Source organism: Oncorhynchus mykiss, chromosome 7 (assembly GCF_057628025.1).
Source record: "Oncorhynchus mykiss isolate SJ-2025 chromosome 7, ASM5762802v1, whole genome shotgun sequence".
In the NCBI taxonomy this organism is placed as follows: Eukaryota; Metazoa; Chordata; class Actinopteri; order Salmoniformes; family Salmonidae; genus Oncorhynchus; species Oncorhynchus mykiss.
This window is the reverse complement of record NC_143028.1, coordinates 31,276,235-31,299,958: the sequence shown is the minus strand read 5'-3', so window position 1 is coordinate 31,299,958 and position 23,724 is coordinate 31,276,235. Positions and strand designations below refer to the sequence as shown.

General features: G+C 40.2%; 1 pseudogene across 1 annotated transcript in view; it reads left to right on the top strand.

The window, feature by feature from the left end:
• LOC149982512 (uncharacterized) overlaps positions 1-23,724 on the top strand; it is a 31,229-nt pseudogene that overhangs the window by 4,649 nt on the left and 2,856 nt on the right. The window contains exons 6-9 of the transcript XR_016497495.1: positions 15,373-15,477; positions 21,283-21,405; positions 21,869-22,079; positions 23,192-23,284. The product of XR_016497495.1 is annotated as an uncharacterized LOC149982512 (transcript). The remainder of the gene's footprint in view (positions 1-15,372; positions 15,478-21,282; positions 21,406-21,868; positions 22,080-23,191; positions 23,285-23,724) is intronic.

Here is a 23,724-nt window from a genome sequence, read left to right as displayed (position 1 = left end):
GTCCCTGCGCCCTTTCCCTTTCGCTACTGTGGCTGGAAATATTTCAATAAACTCATCTGATAAAAATCTTGCTTGCACTTGATACAGTTCCAAACGAACTAGCTAGCTAACTTGCTAGACAAGTAACGTTAGTCAACCATGTTTCTATCATCAACTTACTTGTGAATATTGGATAGCTAATTGCTGTTACAATTGTGGCAGCAATATTATAGATCAAAATGGTAGAGTTTTTTAGGTTTAGCTAGCTTATGTTGTTAACTAGTTGGCTAGCTATTGTTCATCAAACAAACAAGCTAACATACTTTTCTTGCAGTTTCTCACGCAGGTGCACTCTGAGGTGATTCAAGGGAATTGGGTTTCTCGCACTGGTCCCTGGCATGTCGTTTTTCTCGCAGGTGTATGCACCCATACAGGTGCATGCTGAAGGGATTCAAGTGAATTGTGTTTTGTGCTGCAGAGCGTCTGTATCGAGTACTGGTCACTGGCACGCTGTGTTTCTTAAGACCGAGGCTGCCTGTCACAGCTCACAGAGCTAAATAACCTTCAGAACTGTGTTGAACACACAGACAGATTATCTATTTACCAAGACAAGCTAATGTGCTTTACATAACTTTATTGACACTATGTTTGGTAGAAATATTATGTTTCTTTTGTATGGAATACTTCTGGTGTGACGGAAATGACAGGGCCCAGAGACAAAAAAAACAGACATTTTGTCCCGTCAAAGGTTTCTCAGTGGATTGTGCTTGTCTGTCCCCTACTCTTGCAATGGAAATGGAAATGGAAAAAACTATATATACAGTTGAAGTCGGAAGTTTACATACAAGGTTGTAGTCATTAAAACTCGTTTTTCAAGCACTCCACAAATGTCTTGTTTTTTCAAACTATAGTTTTGGCAAGTCGGTTAGGACATCTACTTTGTGCATGACACAAGTAATTTTTCCAACAACTGTTTACAGACAGATTATTTCACTTATAATTCAGTGTATCACAATTCCAGTGGGTCAGAAGTTGACTGTACCTTTAAACAGCTTGGGGGGAAATTCCAGAAAATTATGTCATGGCTTTAGAAGCTTATGATAGGCTAATTGACATCATTTGAGTCAGTTGGATGTATTTCAAGGCCTACCTTCAACCTCAGTGCCTCTTTGCTTGACATCATGGGAAAATCAAAAGAAATCAACCAAGACCTCAGAAAAAAATTGTAGACCTCCACAAGTCTGGTCCATCCTTGTGAGCAATTTCCAAACACCTGAAGGTACCACGTTCACCTGTACAAAAAATAGTACGCAAGTATAAACACCATGGAACCACGCCGCCATCATACTGCTCAGGAAGGAGATGCGTTCTGTCTCCTAGAGATGAACGTACTTTGGTGCAAAAAGTGCAAATCAATCCCATAACCACAGCAAAGGACCTTGTGGAGATGCTGGAGGAAACAGGTACAAATGTGTCCATATCCACAGTAAAACGAGTCCTATATCGACATAACCTGAAAGGCCGCTCAGCAAGGAAGAAGCCACTGCTCCAAAACCTCCATAAAAAAGCCAGACTACGGTTTGCAACTGCACATGAGGACAAAGATTGCCCATTTTTTTTTGAAGCGACATCTCAAGACATCAGTCAGGAAGTTAAAGCTTGGTCGCAAATGGGTCTTCCAAATGGACAATGACCCCAAGCATACTTCCAAGTTGTGGCAAAATGTCTTAAGGACAACAAAGTCAAGATATTGGAGTGGCCATCACAAAGCCCTGACCTCAATCCCATAGAAAATATGTGGGCAGAACTGGAAAAGTGTATGCGAGCAAGGAGGCCTACAAACCTGACTCAGTTACACCAGCTCTGTCAAGAGGAAAGAGCCAAAATTCACCCAACTTTTTGTGGGAAGCTTGTGAAAGGCCACCTGGAATGTTTGACCCAAGTTAAACAATTTAAAGACAATGCTACCAAATACTGTCACGACTTCCACCGAAGGTGGCTCCTCTTCCTGTTTGTGCGGCGCTCAGAGGTCGTCTTCACCGGTCTACTAGCTGCCACCGATCCCCTTTTCCTTTTCTGTTGGTTTTGTCTTATTGGTTACACCTGTTTCTTGTTTGGGGTTTGGTTAGGGCCTGCTTCTGTGCTGGCTTGTATCTCTGTTCGTTTTGTGGATGTGTTATTTTTGTATTTTCTCTGGACTGTTTGTGTCCTGTTTTTGGGCCGGTCATTGTATGCGCCTGGTGTTTTGGCGTGACCTTTCTGTGACCGGAATAAATACGGTTGTCATTAACCCTCTGCTCTCTGCGCCTGACTCTGCACCCACTACTCCTAGAAGTTGTAACTAATACTAATTGAGTGTATGTGAACTTCTGACCCACTGGGAATGTGATGAAAGAAATAAAGGCTGAAATAAATCATTCTCTCTACTATTATTCTGACATTTCACGTTCTTAAAATAAAGTGTTGATCCTAATTGACCTAAGACAGGGGATTTTTGCTCTGATTAAATGTCAGGAATTGTGAAAAACTAAGTTTAAATGTATTTGGCTAAGTTGTTTGTAAATGTCCGACTTCAGCTGTATATACAACTTTTATAGCATTTTCATTACAGACATAATTTCCAAGCGCTTGTTAAGTAAAATAAACAACAGTAAGTAATTTAAAAATAATAGCCTCCTCTTTGGTCGCTGTTTGTGAAAAACATCCCAAAGTCCGTAGTAATGTAATTCAAATGAAAACAGACATTGGCTAGCTAGCACTAGCTAGCTTGTTGACCATTGATTTTCATACATTTTCAGCCAGGAATCCAATTCATGATATTCTGATTTTATCTGTACCCATTTAGCTATTGAAAAATACTGTTTACATGAGCTCTCGGGCCTAGGCTGCCACTTGGCGCCATGGCAGCAATAGAAACTGTAAATGTATGATAGAAGACCCTTTTCAGAGTTATGTTATATATCTGCCCATCAGATCTGCTCCACTCCTCGAGCAGCACTTGGATAAGCCCATAGGCCTAATGCCGATAGGCTACAGGGATAATTCCTCACACAACATTCAAAAGAAAAAACATGATTTGCTAGAAATTGTATCCAAAGAAGCGTCCTTTGGAGGAAGGGTTGATGACATACAATATATTTGACATTTGTATCTTAAAGCATAATTGAGAAATAATTAATTGATGTTGGAACATTTTGGACCTTTAAACCTCTATAATGTTTCATGTGTATGAAGCTTTACCACTTTCTCTGTAATATGAGTACCATTTTGTAGTGTGTCCAATCAAAAATGCATCTTTTGACCAATGGGTAAAATAACCTCATTATCACAACTAAGGATATGACCCAGATGCAGACAAAGGAGGCGTATAGTACAGTTCTCTGATGATTTATTGTAAACACAAGGCAGGCAAAGGGAAGGTTGAGCAGGCAGGGGTTCGGGATCAGGTCAGAATCAGGCAAGTACAGGACTGCAGGCAGGCTTGGAATCAGGGCAGGCAGAGGTTTGTAATTAGGTCAGAATCAGGCAGGTACAGGACGGCAGGCAGGCTCGGGGTCAATGCAGGCAGAATAGTCAGAACCGGGAAAACTAGGAAACCGAACTTCAGAAAAAGGAAGACGGGAAAGCACGCTGGTAAGAACTGAAAAGACCTGGCAACAGACAAACAAAGAACACAGGTATAAATGCCCCGGGGATAATTGGGAAGATGGACGACACCTGGAGGGGGGTGGAGACAAGCACAAAGACCTGGTTGACCGTGGTGCCGGCGGTGGAATTCAGCAATGAGGGCTAGGTCCAGGAGATAAAGGGCTGTTATACAGGTTTAATTCTGGACACATGAAAACCGGGATGTATACAGAGGGTACTGGGAAACAGAAGACGCACAGCAGACCATGAGTAACAAAATGATCTGGTCTGATGAAACAAAGTTGAACTTTTTGGCCTGAATGCCAAGCGTCACGTCTGGAGAAAACCTGGCACAATCCCCACAGTGAAGCATGGTGGTGGAAGCATTGTGCTGTGGGGATGTTTTTCAGTGGCAGGGACTGGGAGACTATTCAGGATTGAGGGAAAGATGAACGGATCAAATTACATAGAGATCCTGGATGAAAACCTGCTCCAGAGCACTCAGGACCTCAGACTGGGGTGAAGGTTTACCTTCCAAAAGGACAATGACCCTTAGCACTCAGCCAAGACAACGCAGGAGTGGCTTTGGGACAAGTCTCTGAATGTCCTTGAGTGGCCCAGCCAGAGCCCGGACTTGAACCCGATCAAACATCTCTGGAGAGACCTGAAAATATCTGTGCAGCGACGCTCTCCGTCCAACCTGACAAAGCTTGAGAGGATCTGCAGAGAAGAATGGGAGAAACTCCTCAAATACAGGTATGCCAAGCTTGTAGCGTCATACCCAAGCAGACTCAAGGCTGTAATCGCTGACAAAGGTGCTTCAACAAAGTACTGAGTAAAGGGTCTGAATACTTATGTACTGTAAATGTGATATTTCCAATTTTTATGTTTAATACATTTGCAAAAATGTTTTTTTAAACTTTATGGGGTGTTGTGTGTAGATTGATAAAGAAAAAAAACGATTTAATCCATTTTAGAATAAGGCTGTAATGTAACAAAAGGTGGAAAAAGTCAAGGGGTCTGGATACTTTCCAAATGGACTGTATATTTGAGGCTATTTATACCAAAAATTGGATATAAAACCTGTATAAACTGTGTTTTTATAATTATATGACAATGTTGGGGTGACAATATTTATATTACACAATTTCTGATACATGTACTTCTAATTCCATGTACTTATATTTTAGAATTAACCAAATTCGAGCGATGCTATGCATAGCAGGTACATCTAGCTTAAAGACTAGCGTCTAATGGTATGGGTTCTTTAACTCCCTCAGTTGGGAAGGGGGTTGGGTGGGTTTGTGGTAGGGTCAGGGTATTAGCTCACGAGATGTTAACTACTTTATACTTTCATAATTTCATTTTGTAGAAGTTGTGTACACTCAATGCAATTTTGTTTCTTTCTTTTTCCCTATCTCTTATTTTCTTTAAAGATGTCGGCACCTAAATAACTATACATTTATGACACTTAACATTAAGGTACTAAATGCCCAGTCAAGCGCAAACGCATTCTGAATGATCTAAAGCAGCATAAGGTTGATATAGCTCTTCTTCAGGAGACACACCTAACTGACTCTGAGCATGATAAACTGAAGAGAGAGTGGGTGGGTCAAGTGTACTATTCATCTTTCACCTCTAGGGCAAGAGGGGTGGCCATACTCATTAATAAGCATTGCCCCTTTCAGATACAATCTCAGATTAAATTCAAAGGGAGAAGGTTTGTGATCATTCAAGATTTCATTAACACTGAGCCCATTACCATTGTGAATGTGAATGGGCCTAACCATGATGATCCTACATTTTACCAAGACATCTAGTTTGAAGTTAACGTGCCCATCATCAGAGATAATAATGGCAGGGTACTTGGTGCTGGACCCTTCCAGTGATCGATCTTCCTCCAATAGTATCAACCTCACACAGGCAGCTAAAATGTGGGAAATGAAACATTTTGGACTTGGAGATTTCACAACCAAAAGGTTAAAGAATACTCATTTTACTCCCCAGTCCATAACAGTTACTCTAGAATTGACTTATTTCTTATTCCTGCAGCCAAGGGAAGTTTAACTACTGGGTGTAAGTACTTACCAAGATGTACATCAGATCATTCTGCCCTGCTGGCTTCAGTACCAGTCAGTCGAGCACAGCCACCCCCAGGAAGATGGAGGTTTGGCAAATACTTACTAAATAATCGCACATTTGTAACATTTCTGAACACTCATAGACATATTTTTTGCACCAATAACAACTCTGCCTCCCCCCTAATTTTATGGGAAGCTTCCCTTGCATATCTGAGGGGGCAAATCATATCCTTTAGTTCAGGTGCTCGTAAGATGTATAAGGCTCAAGTAGATTCGTTGGAGAATGAAATTGGAGATCTGGAAAATGAACATAGTGTAACATTTTACGACTCAACTCTACAAAAACTAGACTCAAAGCGATTGGAATATAACACCCTGACGACCCATAAAGCGAAACAATGCTCTTAGGAGAACAAAACAAAACTACTATGAACATGGAGATAAAGCAGGAAAGTTGCTTGCTTGGCATATAAAACGAGAGGATGCTAGCAGAGTTATTAGCTCTATTAACCTGCCCAATAACACAGTTGTTCCCAGTCCTGAGGAAATTAGTCTAATCTTCAGGGAGTTTTATGAAACACTGTACAAGTCTGTAGGGGATGCCCCTGCCACAATGCATGCTTTTTTGAACAAACTCAATTTACAGACTTGAACTGATGAGGATAGAGAGCACTTGGAGAAAGAGATTACACCAGAGGAAATTAGGGAATCCATTTTCAACACCAGTGGTGGAAAATCACCAGGGTTAGATGGATTTCCCATTGAATTCTATCGATCCTTTTGACCCAAACTAATTGAGCCTCTTTGCAGTATGTTTAATTATGCCATAGAGACATAAAAGCTCCCAGACACACTTGAACAGGCACTGATCACAGTTTTGTTAAAACCTGAGAAAGATCCTCTGATTTGTGTGTCGTATAGAGCAATATCTCTATTAAACACTTAATATAAGATTCTTGTGAAACTCATAGCTCTTAGACTGAATAAGGTTCTTCCGGACTTGGTTGATATGGACCAAACAGGCTTTGTAAGAAACCGCTCAACTCCTGATAATATCAGAAGATTATTTAATATTATGCATTATGTAGAGAATGACCAAGAACCTGTAGTGGCGGCTTCATTAGATGCGGAAAAAGCTTTTTACCGCATAGAATGGAACTACCTGTTTGAAGTTTTACAAAGGATGAATATTGTATGTTGGTCTGATTAGATTACTGTACAAATGTCCGGTAGATCAGATCCTGACAAATGGAAACACTTCCTCACATTTCTCCCTATCATGTGGCACAAGACAGGGTTGTCCCACTAGTCCTCTCCTTTTTTCTTTGGCTATAGAGCCACTGGCAGAAGCTTTTAGATCTCATCCATCCATCTGTGGTGTTCGTATAGGTGAGCATGAACATCTGGTCTCACTATATGCAGATGACATATTACTTTACCTCACTAAACCTGAAATTTCACTCCAAACATTAGTTGACATCCTGAAAGAATATGGAACGTTTTCAGGATATAAAATAAACCTATCGAAGAGTATAATTATGCCTTTTAACAGGGCAGCTATGCAGAACCCAATCTTAGACCAGCCGTTTTCTTGGAAACCACAGAAAATGACATATCTTGGATTGCAAATTCCTTCTGAAATTATTAAGAGATAACCACTGAACTATACTCCACTTCTCAAAAAGGTTGGGGAAGAATTGGATAGATGGGGGGATATACCAATTTCTCTTATTGGGCAGGTCAATTGTGTAAAGATGAATATATTACCACAATTCTTGTACCTTTTTCAAACCTTTCCCTTTCCTATTCCCAAAGTTTTTTTTCAAACAACTTAATAGGAAGGTTTCTTCATTTCTGTGGAAAGTGAAACCCTCCAGAGTGAAACTTTATGCAAGCCACACTCAGAAGGAGGACTTACTCTACCTGACTTCCAGTTGTATTACTGGGCATCTCAGTTAAAGGCTGTGTGGGTATGGCAAGATACCAAAACAAGTTCACCATCTTGGAGACATGGAGGAGTGTCTGACCCCTGCTACATTGGCATCTATACCTTATATTAGCCCACGTAAAGCTTTGCTAGGTCTCATTAACAACCCTTTCATTAAAAACACTTAAAATATATGGATTGAAGTCTGTAAACAAACAGAAGGGCTTAGATCTATATGTGAACAAACACCTTTCTGTAATAACCCCATTTTACCCAAAGACCTGAGAGATGGTATTACATTTTCTTGGTTCAACAAAGGAATTAAAACATTTGGTAATCTCTATAGAGAAGGTGAACTACTATCCTTTCAACAACTGGCATCTCATTTTCAGTTACCTCAAACTCATTTCTTTACAGGTTAGGCATTATATTGCCACTCAGCAGGGAGGTAGGACCCCAGCCCATGAGTAAACCTATAACTGATAAACTGTGGCTGGAAAGGAAAGGGGTAAAAGGTTTCATTTCTTACATGTACTCTAGGCTTCAAGCTCTGTTGGGGAACGATGAACCTCTGAAAGCTTGCATGAAGTGGCATGATGATCTTGGTCTCGTTGTTGAGGATGAGAAATGGAGAAAGCTTTTTTTAGATGCTCAGCGTCTTTCATTTAACACAAGGCACAAGTTGATGCAATTCAATATTTTACATAGGGTCTATTTTACACCAGAGAGACTGTATAAGATCAATTCTAAATATAAAAAATGTCGCCCAAGGTGTAAAACAGGAGTGGGCACACTTTATGTATATGTTTTTGTCCTGCCCTGAACTAAGCACTTATTGGAAAAACATTATTCAGATCTTATCACAGGTCACTAATATGACGGCACCACTAGATCCTTCCCTTATTCTTCTTGGAGGTGATTCTGTTCTACCAGTTAATATTTGTAGCAAAATCAGATTCATTAAATTGGCAGTCATTGCAGCCAATAAATGCACAGCTATTATATGGAAGAGTGACACTCCGCCAAGCAAGTAGATGTCGCTTGAAGAACTATCTTCCTATATTCCATCTGAAAGAATAACATACCATTTACATAATAAACCTTTTGAATTTACTGATGCCAGTTTCTAGAGATGTCACCTTAGCTGCCTCATTACTACTTTGTTGATTAATATATTATTATTCGTTTTTGTGTTGAATAATTTATTTTCTAGCATGGAATGTGAAGGTCATTCTGTTTCTTTTTTTGTTGATAATAAGTGAAGCTAATACCGGTAGAGGGGTGGGAGGGGGGTGTTCCTGTTTTGGGGAGGGAAGGGTTTTGCATGATGTGCCCCCATCTAGCATGGTGGTTTGTGTTGGTGGAAGGAATAATGGGGCATTATCTGTGTCATATTTTGATGATTGTTAAATTGTAAAAAAAAAAAAAAAAAAGAAAGAAAAAAAGCAATGCCAATAAATATATTGCATCAAAAAAATTATATTCTGATACATCACATGCCTTATATTTTCCTACATACTGTAAGTAAAAGCAGGAAATGCATCTCTGCCGTTCGTTCCTGGTCTGGATTTTTGGCTTGAGGTCCACATCGGTATTTTGAAATTCAACGGAGGGATACACAGACTTTGTGCAGAACAATTTGTTTGTCTAAATACTTTTGCCGGCCAGAAAAAGGCCAGTTACTTGTATAGGTCTGTAATTCGAAATACTTTATACTTTCTATCTTTGTTTTTACATTTTAACCCAGAAAAAAAAAATCCTGTCACTGTTACAGGTTAGTGTACTCATCCTACTGTAGCCTACCATAATGGGGCTCAAAATACCGGTCTCAACAGGAACATTGCAATGAATTTGGAGGGCAGCTCAACATGGGATTCATGCATGTACAGTTGAATTCGGAAGTTTACATACACCATAGCCAAATACATTTGAACTCAGTTTTTCACAATTCCTGACATTTAATCCTAGTAAAAATTTGCTGTCTTGGGTCAGTTAGGATCTCCACTTTATTTTAGGAATGTGAAATGTCAGAATAATAGTAGAGAGAATGATTTATTTCAGCTTTTATTTAATTCATCACATTCCCAGTGGGTCAGAAGTTTACATACACTCAATTAGTACTTGGTAGCATTGCCTTTAAATTGTTAAACTTTGGTCAAACATTTCGAGTAGCCTTCCACAAGCTTCCCGCATTAAGTTGGGTGAATTTTGGCCCATTCCTCCTGACAGAGCTGGTGTAACTGAGTCAGGTTTGTAAGGCCTCCTTGCTCACACACGCTTTTTCAGTTCTGCCCACATATTTTCTATGGAATTGAGGTCAGGGCTTTGTGATGGCCACTCCAATACCTTGACTTTGTTGTCCTTAAGCCATTTTGCCACAACTTTGGAAGTATGCTTGGGGTCATTGTCCATTTGGAAGACCCGTTTGCGGCCAAGCTTTAACTTCCTGACTGATGTCTTGAGATGTCGCTGCAATATATTCACATAATTTTCCTACCTCATGATGCCATCTATTTTGTGAAGTGCACCAGTCCCTCCTGCAGCAAAGCACCCCCACAATATGATGCTGCCACGCCCGTGCTTCACGTTTGGGATGATGTTCTTCGGCTTGAAAGCCTACCCCTTTTTCCTCCAAACATAACGATGGTCATTATGGCCAAACAGTTCTATTTTTGTTTCATCAGACCAGAGGACATTTCTCCAAAAAGTATTTGTCCCCATGTGCAGTTGCAAACCGTAGTCTGGCTTTTTATGGCGGTTCTGAGGCAGTGGCTTCTTCCTTGCTAAGCAGCCTTTCAGGTTTGTCGATATTCGACTCATTTTACTGTGGATATAGATACTTTTGTACCTGTTTCTTCCAGCATCTTCATATGGACCTTTGCTGTGGTTCTGGGATTGATTTGCACTTTTCGCACCAAAGTACGTTCATCTCCAGGAGACAGAAAGTGTCTCCTTCCTGAGCGGTATGATGGCGGCGTGGTAACATGGTGTTTATACTTGTGTACTATTGTTTGTACAGATGAGCGTGGTGCCTTCAGGTGTTTGGAAATTGCTCCCAAGGATGAACCAGACTTGTGGAGGTCTACCATTTTTTTCTGAGGTCTTGGTTGATTTCTTTTGATTTTCCCATGATGTCAAGCAAAGAGGCACTGAGTTTGAAGGTAGGCCTTGAAGTACATCCAACAGACTGAACCAGGTTTTTCTCTAGGATTTTGCCTTTGCCTAGTTAATTTTTTTAATCCTGAAAAACTCCCCAGTCCTTAACGATTTAAAGCATACCCATAACATGATGCATCCACCACTATGCTTGAAAATATGGAGAGTAGAACTCAGTAATGTGTTGTATTGGATTTGCCCCAAACATAACATTTGGTATTCAGTACAAAAAGTGAATTGCTTTGCCACATTTTTTGCAGTATTACTTAAGTGCCTTGTTGCAAACAGGATGCATGTTTTGGAATATGTTTATTCTGTACAAGCATTGTTCATGACTCTCCTGTGAGTATCCAAAGATCAGGTTACAATGGACCAGTGTCTACAGAGCCCTCTCACCCGCAGAGGGGAGGAGGGATTGGTGTGGGGGTTTTATAACAACTCACGTCGATGATAAATTGTAGGCAGCAGACATCTCCTTTTGCTCTTTAGTATTGCGGAATGGAATCTCTTTGTTACAGAAGGTTTTGCCGCCCAAAAACTCTATCGTTCAACAGTGAACACTGGGACAATATATTTCAACATCCGAATGTGGGGAATGATGAGAGATGGAATATGGGAAATTAATGTCTATTTTGTGATGTCATTAAAAATTGTATAAAAGCGATATAATGAAAATATTGTAACTTGAAGTGTTTTCACACTGTGTATATCAGGTTTACATCCTTTACACTGTGTAGGAAATATCAAGGATGAAGATAATATTTTTGTTAGGATAGGAATGTGATTTTAGTTTTCTAACCAGATCAGAGTTTTTGGTGATGTTTTGCATCGTAACTAGCCACGCCCGAGGGAGTTCAGAGAGCGTGTCAGTTTGATGGAAACTCCTCTTTTTTCCCCAAATATATACTAGATTGAGTTAAGAATTAACATTCCAGACTAGAAGGACCACAAGCTGCAGCTAGGTCTCCATTGGTCACAACCCTGAAAAGCAACACGAGTTGAAGATGACAAAGTAGCCTCTAACAATCAATGGTATGGTAGAGTAGCAGTATCTAAGAAAGTCAATTTAAGTAGGACCATCCGGTAATTCTCTTCAAGTCATTGTCGACTACACTGCTCTCATCACAACTCTGGGGATCATCGACACGGCTGATTAGCTGTCCTCAGAAGACCACTCTTCCAGATCGAGTGAAAGTGAACACAGACAACTAAGGGGAAGGACATTGTGATCTCTTGTGGACAATCAGAGCCTTACACTTATGAACTAAGGAGAAGGCCCAATCAAACCCTTTTCACAAAGCGGAACCCTTTTCACAAAGCGGAACCCTTTTCACAAAGGCCTGGGTCCAACAGAAATACACGACGAAGACCTTCAACACATTAATTTATGCATTACTTCTTACCCAATCGGGTGGCAGTTCGGGGCAAGGTATTAAGATTACTGTGAGCACAGTTCCCAAATGTATCCAAGTATTGTCTCTCTCTCTCTCTCTCTCTCTCTCTCTCTCTCTCTCTCTCTCTCTCTCTCTCTCTCTCTCTCTCTCTCCCTCTCGCTCACTCGTAACAAGTGTCATATTGTGTTAGTCCGCTAGGGACTTGTTTTCATTGTATTAAGACTCTAATCAATAACACCAGTGTGTGTATCCTGTGTTATCATTTAGTTTGTTAGTAAATAAATAATCAAATCAATGTGTTTGGTATGGAATGATCAGTAAGACTGATTTTGTGGTTTGTGCAGATTCAAGAAGTCTGCGACGTTCACAATGAGACATCTGGAAACAATTAAACATAGTAGGTAATTATTTGATAAATAAGTAATCACATTAATGAAAGTCACGTCACGACACTTCCTTCTTTTCTGTCAATTAGGTTAGTATTGTGGAGTAACTGCAGTGTTGTTGATCCATCCTCAGTTTTCTCCTATCACAGCCATTATACTCTTTAACTGTTTTAAAGTCAACATTGGCTTCATGGTGAAAGCCCTGAGCAGATTCCTTCCTCTCCGGCAACTGAGTTAGGAAGGGCGCCTGTATCTTTGTCGTGACTGTGTGTATTGATACACCATCCAAAGTGTAATTAATAACTTTACCATGCTCAAATGTATGTTTATTTTTTATTTTTACCCATCTACCAATAGGTACCAATCTTTGCGAGACGACATTGGAAAACCTAGTATTTGTGGTTGAATCTGTGTTTAAAATTCACTGCTCGACTGAGAGACCTTAGAAATAATTGTATGTGTGGGGTATAGAGATGAGGTAGTCATTCAAAAATCATGTTAAACACTATTATTACACACACAGTATGTCCATGCAACTTATTATGTGACTTGTTAAGCACATTTTTACTCCTGAACTTATTTAGGCTTGACATAACAATGGGATTGAATACTTTTTGTCTCAAAACATATCAGGTTTATTTTTTTATTGAAAAACTTTGACATTATGGGGTTTTGTGTGTAGGGCAATGACAAAACATCTACATTTTAAAATGTAAAATTCAGGCTGTAATGCAACAAATTGTGGAAAAAGTCAATTGTGATGTGAATACTTTCTGAAGGCACCGTAGCTCTACCTGATTGATAGTTGTAGTAGTTAGTAATAAGCAGTCTTGAAAGTATGCCTTATTTACTTTGAAGGACTAGCAAAATTAATCGAAAGCGAAAAAACACCATTTGTTTTTATAACCAAACTGACCTCAAAAAGTACTAATCACTCAGTACAAACACACAGCCCCCGGTCTCTAGGATCCTATGAACATTTATTTAATCGGTGTGCTAGAGTCCTTAGAAGGATAATTACTATAAAGGACAAATACTACTGTTAGTAAAGCACTATGGATTAATAGTTGCCACTACGCACAGATTTGTTCTAACTTTCCCTTTTGTCACAGTTCTAGCTGTTAAACTATCTAAGGATGATGCAGTTAGACAGGCAGCCCAATTCCTATCTGTTTTTAACTAATTGGTCTTTTGACCAATCAAATCAGCTCTGAAAAATATCTGATGTGAAAAGATCAGATGTGATTGGTCAAAATAATTGGGCTGCCTGTCAAATGCAGCCAGAGATACACTGGCTGCGTTTGCAAGGTGCTGGCTTATGCAAGGTGCTGGCCTGTGTGTGAACTCGTGGATGCCATTTTTATGTCTTTGTTTGCAGTATGAGGGAAATTAGAGGTAGTTTCACAAGCCAATGCTAACTAGCATGAGCACAGTGAAGGGTAGTCTACAGGTACAGTAGCATATACTATGGATCGCAAAACTACCATCAACTTCCTTCATACTGTACACAGAAACATACAATTGGTATGCACGAGTTCATCTCTGGGTAAGTTGAAAAATTTGAATCTCTGAGTATCCCTTTTAAGGTTCCTCGTGGGTATCCTTAACTTTTTCACATAACTTTTTTTAGGTTGCACAAATAATTTTATGTACATTTTAAGGAGTAAATGTACTTAAGATATTTCATGCAACTGGTCCCTGGCCTTAAAGCTCATTATGGTGGCCATTTTGGATTCACAGTAAACTTACACCAAAGTACCTGCTCCTTCCATGACATAGACAGACCAGGTGAATCCAGGTGAAAGCTATGATTCCTTATTGATGTCACTTGTTAAATGCATTTCAGTCAGTGTAGAAGGGGAGGAGACAATTGAAACATGGATTGTGTATTTGTGCCATTCAGAGGGTGAATGGGCAAGACAAAAGATGTAAGTGCCTTTGAACGAGGTATGGTAGTAGGTGCTGGGATTTTCCACACTCAACAGTTTCTCGTTTGTATCAAGAATGGTCCACCACCCAAAGGATATCCAGCCAACTTGACACAACTGTGGGAAGCATTGGAATCAACATGGGCCAGCATCCCTGTGGAATGCTTTCGACACCTTGGAGATTCCATGCCCCAGCAAATTGAGGCTGTTCTGAGGGCAAAATGGGATGCAACTCAATTTTAGGAAGGTGTTCCTAATGTTTGGTACACTCAGTGTGGGTGCCTAAACCTTCATTCAATGGCATTATGGCTGCCATATTTAATTTGCGACAACATCCAGGGTGGCCCAAAAGCTTAATTGCAAGGGCAGGGGATAGACAAGCATAATCTACCTGAGAATCCTTGATGGGACAAAATATGCATTTTTCTGTCTCTAGGGCCTGTCTATAATGTCCTCCATACACACACAAAGGATTTTACAAGCTGCTGAATTGAATGGAAAGTGAAACTTGTTGATATTGTGGGCTGTGGTTGGGACAGTTCATCATAAATCAGGGAGTTGTGGTAAAACCATCAGTGTCACTACTATCTTTTTCTCCCTCTCTCTCGGTCTCTCTCTTGTCTCTTTCCTGTCTCTCTTTTTCCTGTCTCTGTGTCCATGCGTCTCTCTTTATTTCTCTCTCTCCCCTGTCTCTCTTTCTTCTCTTCTCTCCGGCCTGTCTCTCGCTCTATCTTGTTCTCTCTCGTTCTCTCTCCCCCTTTGTGTTCCCCTCTCTCTTTCTCTGATGACTGATGCCCTTCTCTCCTCCACATCCTCCTCCAGGCAGCGAGCGGGCACGGAAACAGGTGTACCTGTGAACGTGCTGTGCCTTCTGTCTGTCATGCTCCTGCCCAGACCATCCGTCAGCAGCTCAACACCCCACCCATCGTCACCGCCACCATGCTGCAGGGATCCGGGAACTTTGTTTGCTCTCTGCCCGCCTGGCATCACATTGGCATGGTGAGGAAAGGGAGAGCAAGCTCTGACTATTGGACATGGGCAAAGGGAAACCGCATTGTCATATATTCGATTATATCTGATATGACAATGATAAATAGCTCCTCTTAGCAGTTTAACTTCTTGCCAGGGAGCCATTCAGGCATTTTAAATGTGCATACTTGAAATGTGAGTTTTTTTATATTACAATATACACTGAGTATACGAACCATTAAGAACACCTGCTCTTTCCATGACATAGACTGACCAGGTGAATCCAGGTGAACGCTATGATCCATTATTGGTGTCACTTGCTAAATCCACTTCAATCAGTGTAGATGAAGGGGAGGAGACAGGTTTGATTTCATTTTATTTGGATCTCTTTTAGTCCTCATTTGGACTAATCTTCCAAGAGTCCTTAAACATTAAAATACAATGTATAATACAATCACATTTTCACATATATCACACTGTTACAAACAGACATAATACACTGACATATTGGCCAGATAAATACTCTAACAGTCTGAAAATATAGATTGATTCCTTCATCTACCATAGTCCCGCACAACCTTCCAATTTTTTATATTTAAATGGTTCTAAAGTATTGTTTGAATTTATATATTGAAAGGTTTCTGGTTTGCTCAGATACATTATTTCATTTCTTTATTGCTCTAAATATAAATGTTATTTTGCATATTTCTCTTTTCTTTCTGGACAACACAGATGGTGGACAATCTATTCCTAGTATTTACTGAATATTTGTCTCTTACCAACTAAATACTGTTGTGAATGGAGTTTGGCTGTTTTAAATGGTGTACAATTATCTTGTTGATTGATGACCAACCAAGAGCGTTGACTACAATAGACAAACCATATCTCCACCTTAAAACAATCCTTGCTGCTTTGTTCTGTGCGATCTGCAGCCTCCTAATTTCACTTGCTGTTTTATTTCCTCAGACCACAGAACAGTAGTTCACCTGACTCACAAGTAACGCTTGGGTTGTTTGCTAAAGAACCTTTACCTGTACATTTTTAACTATCCTTCTGATCATTCATGCATTTTATTTATATTTTTTTATACATAGATGAGTTATTTGAGACGACCATGATAACCAGTTGTCTAGCTGCACCCCTAGTAGTTTGGTTTCTGCCACTTCCTCAATTTGTACTCCCCCCATACTTAATTGTATCCCATGCTGTGTTGACCTTTTCCTGGTGGAACAGACTAACATGGTTTTCTTGGTGTTCAAAACAAGTTTGTTCTGGCAAACCCACTCCCTGATATTTCTCAGATCTACTTGTAGAGCTTGCTGTACCTGTTGAACCGATTGTCTTGCTGTATAAATTGTAGTATCATCTGCAAATATAGTAGCTTGAGTTTCAGATAAGGCATAAGTAAAGAAGTGGACCAAGGCAGCTGCCCTGCGGTATTCCCCAGTTTCAAGCATGAGGGGAAGAAAACGACCCATTGATATAGGTGGACTGTTTCCTGTCAGTTAGATATGACTGTACCCAATTCAATCATTTTGCAATAATTTTGTCCAAATTATTTTATGATCCGCTAAATCAAATTCTGCACTAAAATCTACAAATAGTACCCCCACAAACCTGCCATTATTCATAGCATTAGACACAGTTTAGCATGCTTCCATGCATTTGCGTGAATGTCCCCTTTTCCAGTGACCAAATAAATATGTATTTCAGTGGAGCTGCAATCTGGGGAACAGTATAGTGAATTAAAAAATTGTCCATAATATCATAGCCTGTAGATTTACCATCGGGTAATGACTTCAATAGGTTTAACACCTCTACTGACACCATTTGTAGACTTTGAACAATCGCTTGTTTGGAAGAATGGGTGTTTACATTACCGTTCAGTAAATACATTTTCTTTGTAAAAAAAAATCTGCAAAAAAAATTGGCAATATCAGCAAGTTTTGTTATTATTCTCAACCTCCACACTAGATGGACATGATGAAATAGATGTACCAAGTAAGCCCTTAACTGTATTCCATACCTTTTTGGAATCATTTTTACAATCAATAAAAGCATTTTTGTAAAATAAAGTTTTTTTTCTTAGGATTTAATTGAACTGCATAATTACGTAGTGTTCTATAATTCTGTTAATCAATTTCTAGGTTGTTTTGGCTGCTAAGACTTTTGCCATATTTTTTTAAAGAAAATGTTTCACTCAGTTCATCATCAATCCATGGAGATTGACGATCCCCAACTGTACTCTTTCTTACTCGGGCATGATGGTCCATTACCTCAGTGAACAAATCAATAAAACATTCTGTATCGTGATTTAAATTGTCCTCAAGATCAGTGGTTCGCAAACTTTTTATAGTCCCGTACCACTTCAAACATTCAACCTCCTTCTCCTTCTCCTTCTAGCACCAGGGTCAGCGCACTCTCAAATGTTTTTTTTTCTCCATCATTGTAAGCCTGCCACATACACACTAAACAATACATTTATTAAACACAATTCCCGGCTTGTGGGCTCGTGGGAATTGACAAAGAGCTCTTATAGGACCAGGGCACAAATAATACTAATCAATAATTTTGCTCTTTATTTAACCATCTTACATATAAAGCCTTATTTGTTAATCGAAAAATTGTGAATAACTCACCACAGGTTAATGAGAAGGGTGTGCTTGAAAGGATGCACATAACTCTGCAATGTTGGGTTGTATTGGAGAGAGTCTCAGTCCTAAATCATTTTCCACACACAGTCTGTGCCTGTATTTAGTTTAAGTGAGGGCCGAGAATCCACTTTCACATGGGTACGTGGTTGCAAAGGGCATCAGTGTCTTAACAGCGCGATTTGCCAAGGCAGGATACGCTGAGCGCAGCCCAATCCAGAAATCTGTCAGTGGCTTCTGATTAAAATCAATTTTCACAGAACTGCCTGTTGCTATTTCGTTGAGGCTCTCTTGTTCAGATATCAGTAAGTGGACTGGAGGCAGGGCATGAAAGGGGTAACGAATCCAGTTGTTTGTGTCATCCGTTTTGGGAAAGCACCTGTGTAATTTCTCACCAAACTCACTCAGGTGTTTCGCTATATCACATTTGACATTGTCCGTAAGCTTGAGTTCATTTGCACACAAAAAAATAATACAATGATGGAAAGACCTGTGTGTTGTCCTTGTTAATGCAGACAGAGAAGAGCTCCAACTTCTTAATCCTAGCCTCAATGTTGTCCCGCACATTGAATATAGTTGCGGAGAGTCCCTGTAATCCTAGATTCAGATCATTCAGGCGAGAAAAAACATCAGTCGTGAAAAACTTGTCGTCATGCAAGCGGTCAGACAAGTGAAAATTATGGTCAGTAAAGAAAACTTTAAGCTCATCTCTCAAATTTAAAAAAAAATGTGTCAATACTTTGCCCATTGATAACCAGCGCACTTCTGTATGTTGTAAAAGTGTTACATGGTCGCTGCCCATATCATTACATAGTGCAGAAAATACACGAGAGTTCAGGGGCCTTGCTTTAACAAAGTTAACCATTTTCACTGTAGTGTACAGAACGTCTTTCAAGCAGTCAGGCATTCCCTTGGCAGCAAGAGTCTCTCGGTGGATGCTGCAGTGTACCTAAGTGACGTCGGGAGAAACTGCTTGCACGTGCGTTATTTGACTAGGCTACCTGTATTTGACATTGTGTTGTTATTTCACTGAATGCTAGATAGTTGAATTGTATTTTTGGCAGTGAAACGAGGCTATTCAGGCGAGAAAAAAACCTCACCCAAATGTATAGCCCCGTTGGAAAATATAAATGGACTGTTGGAAAATGTGAAAAAAAAAATGTGAATCACATTTTTATTTGGCGCACCCCCAACGGCATTGCGCATACCCCTGGTTATGGTCACAATATTATGGTCTGTCCAGCCCACTGGCATTGATCTGGCTTTTAAGCATTGTAATGGTATATTACAGAAGATCAGATCAATGCACGTGTCCGAACAGTGACCTAACTTAGTTGATGATCTAGTACAGTAGTATCATTAACAATTTGTTCCAAACCACGGCTCTCGGTATATCTCATTCATTTAGTTATATTTTAAATATTATGATACTTCCAATTTACATTAAAATAACCCAAGATAAATACATCTCTGTTACTATCTGTGGCCTTGTCAAACCCAGTGCATAAGTCATCCAGATAGGCCACCTTAGAGCTAGGAGGTCTATACACACGTCCTACCAATATGGGTTCCTGGTGAGGCAGATGTACTTGAGCCCATAGTGCCTCTATTTGACATACATTGTCATCCCTCGTCTTAAAAGGTATATGATTCTAAATGTACAGTGCTACACCCCAACCATTCATATTCCTGTCCCTTCTAAGTAGACTATATCCATGACTGTTAATTTGCCCATCATTTACAGATGCATCCAAATGCATTTCGGTCAAAGCTAAAATATGAATATTATTTATGTTGACCAAGTTAAAAACCTCATGTATTTTGTTAGGAAGGCTACATACATTAACCTGAGCTATATGCAACCCTTGTCAAGTGGAGATCAATAGAGCATGTATTCATTATAGTTGAAGTTGCCATGATACACTTCAACACACAAACTCAGATTTGATTAAAATAGCCAGGTAATTACTCTAGAGTCCTGATACAGATGCCCATTGACGTAAAGTTTATCCATCACCAAGGACTCATCGATTCAGGCAGCGCTTTTCTTTCAGGATGGGATATCGTTTTTTTTTCTCTTTTCATTGATCTCCGTTGGGAAGTGATCATTCATTTAAAAGTCAGTGTTTCTGAGTTCCTACCCCTAACTCTTTGCTATTTCCTGTTGCTTAAAAGGTTCAAAACATGCAATAATAGCCTGTGGCCTATTCCCAGAGGCCTTACCCATTCTATGGACTCTATGGAAGAAAGTGACATTAGGCACAACATCTGTGGGCAGTTTCAATTGAGTTGACATAAAGTCTCGGACAGTGTCCTTACAGCCTCTGCTGTTGTCATTCTCCGGTAACCCTGAAAATATTAGATTATCCCGCATTGATCGTCAAGCAAGGTTTCTTTAAGTTGTTAGACATTAAGTTGTGTGACATCTGACATTGGCTGAATTCTAGACTGGCACATAATGTATTGATGTCCTCTCTTAGTAAATCGAAGTTTGGCAAGCCTTTCATTGATGGATTTCAACAAGTCAACATCCCTATCCGTAAACCTCTCCCCACTCTCCACAAGCGCCATCTTGCTTGAGGATGGTTTGATGCCATCGTTGATACCGCTTGGCCAACTTGGCTTTGGTTTGTTTTGTTGTCTCTCCATCCAACCTCACTGAGCTCGAGCTGTTTTGCAAGGAGGAATGGGAAAGAATTTCAGTCTCTCGATGTGCAAAACTGATAGGGACATACCCCAAGCGACTTACAGCTGTAATCGCAGCAAAAGGTGGCGCTACAAAGTATTAACTTAAGGGGGCTGAATAATTTTGCACGCCCAATTTTTCAGTTTTTGATTTGTTAAAAAAGTTTGAAATATCCAATAAATGTCGTTCCACTTCATGATAGTGTCCCACTTGTTGTTGATTCTTCACAAAAAAATACAGTTTTATATCTTTATGTTTGAAGCCTGAAATGTGGCAAAAGGTCGCAAAGGTCAAGGGGGCCGAATACTTTCGCAAGGCACTGTAGGTGCCAGGTGCACCGGTTTGTGTCAAGAACTGCCTCCCGAGTGGTGCAGCGATCTAAGGCTCTGCATCGCAGTGCTAGAGGCATCACTACAGAGAGTGAAATGTAATAGTGTAGTCCTGAGATTGTTGGAGAAAAATTGCTTATGAAATCTGAAACCTGTCTTTACATTCTAGTCCAAATCAACCGCCTGGACTAATGCCAACGCCCAGCCCGCCCCAGTCTCAGCTACAGCCCCTGCTGCTGTGAACGGAGCCGACACTGAGAGAGGCAGGGAGCTAACACTGGCCGTGGAATGGTGGAGCGATGGGTGTAGTGAATTATGGGTGACACAATGACCTTAAAGGAGCAATCAACAGTTGAAACAATAAAAAAGTGTTCCCACCACTGTTTCAGTAAAAAGCTGAGCTTTGAGGCTGGAGAAATTTAACCACTCTCAAATTCATAGATCGAGTTATGGATGCAAGGGCTGATCATCCATGATATGGAATTATAGTTTTAAAAATGGATGTAACAGCTGCAGATTGCCTCTTTAAGCAATGAAACAGTCTAAGACAGTTACATGGTACATGATTTTCTTCCAAAAATGTTATGTACGTATGACGTCCTAATATTGGGATATGTTAGGAATATCGGAAGCACAATGTGTCTGGAATGGTTCCCGATGTTCGCGTGACCTCCCTGTCAAATAAACATGTTTGATATTTCTTTGTCCCTGATGACTGTTTAACAAAACCTCTTTCTCTTCTACTTTATTTACTCCAGGGGGAGAAGGTGAGGATGCTGAAGGGCCAGAAGGCAGAGAAGGCTGTGATCAGAGTGGAGGTCACCAAACTACTAGAACTGAAGAAACGGCTATCCCTGGCCGAGGGAAAGAAAGCACGCCCCAACCCCAGCTAATACTGCTCAGGCTGTAAGGAACAGAGTAGACGTTGAGAGAGCCAGGGAGCTAACACTCGCTGTTGCAGAACAGGTAAGATGAGGGGTACGGGTGTAGCAAATTAGGGGTGGAACAATTAAATTATGAAATAATTGTCCCCTAAGCCAGTTACATACTTCATGATTTTCTCCAGAAATGTCTTGTTAGTATGATATCCGGGACATCTTCAGAATATAAATATGAAAGGACATGCTCCCAATGTTAAACCTCCTGATCAAATATCAAAACATTATATTTATTTTGTCACAGATGCGCCATTACATAAATCCCAGACATTTTATGATGACATCTTTAAATGGTAAATTCTCATCTTATCTTGATACCTTAACATTAGAACTCTCTTGAGTGTCTAGTAATGTGAAAGGTAATGCAACCATAGGATTTCAAAGCATGTCAGTGTGTCCATCTATTGGCTTGAGTTAATAATGTACTAGTTTGGCAATGACTACTGTCTAGCTGGTATTGATGACCCGGCTTCACATGATACGCCCAAGAACGTCAAACAGCTACACCCAGCTAACTTTCACCCGCTTCTACACCTGACCACGCAGCGAGCTTGGCACCTATTGCGGACTAAGTAAAGGGGCCTTTTTAGTTATTAATTTACTATTTTGTAATCACAACAGTCTAGCTGGTTATGATGAAAGTGTCTTGCTAGTCAATGATTTACTAGTTGATAATGCTGACTCTCTGTGTCCAACCTCTTCTCTACTCTGTTTATGTGCGAGTTACGTAATGGTTTAATAGCTGGTAATGACGACCGAGTCCTTATAGCATTATATTGTATCTCTATCATGACGTCTGTGTCTAACCTCTTCTCTGCTTTTCTCTGTTCTGGGTCAGGGGGAAAAGGTGGTAGTTAAGGTGGTTGTTAATGACAACTGTGTCATGTTAGGGGGAATAGATGTTATTTATATATTTGATTTTTTTGTTTAACTTTATTTAACTAGGCAAGACAGTTAAGAACAAATTCTTATTTACAATGACGGCCAAACCCGGACGATGCTGGGCCAATTGTGCGCCGCCCTATGGGACTCCAAATCACGGCCGGATGTGATACAGCCTGGATGTTAGGTAATGATTCACTAGTTGTCAACGACGACTAGGTCTAACACAACCTATTCTCTGGTCTGTCTCTGATTCAGGGGGAGAAGGTGAGAACCCTAATAGGCCAGAAGGCAGAGAAGGCTGTGATCGGAGCAGAGATCACCAAACTACTGGAACTGAAGGAACAGTTTGTAATGGATCTTGTCCTCCTCTTCTGAGGAGGAGTAGCAAGAAGGATCGGAGGACGAATGCGCAGCGTTGTAAGTGTCGATAATGTTTAATCAAAATGAACACTGAAATACAAAACAATAAACGTGAATCAACGACACAAACTAAACAGTCCTGTGTGGCACAAACACTGACACGGAAAATAAACACCCACAACTCAAAAGTGAAACCAGGCTACCTAAGTATGATTCTCAATCAGGGACAACGATTGACAGCTGCCTCTGATTGAGAACCATACTTGGCCGAACACAGAAATCCCAAATTATAGAAAAACGAACATAGACAACCCACCCAATTCACACCCTGACCATACTAAAACAAATAAATAATAACAGAACTAAGGTTACGTGACAGTACCCCCCCCCCCAAAGGTGCGGACTCCGGCCGCAAAACCTAAACCTAT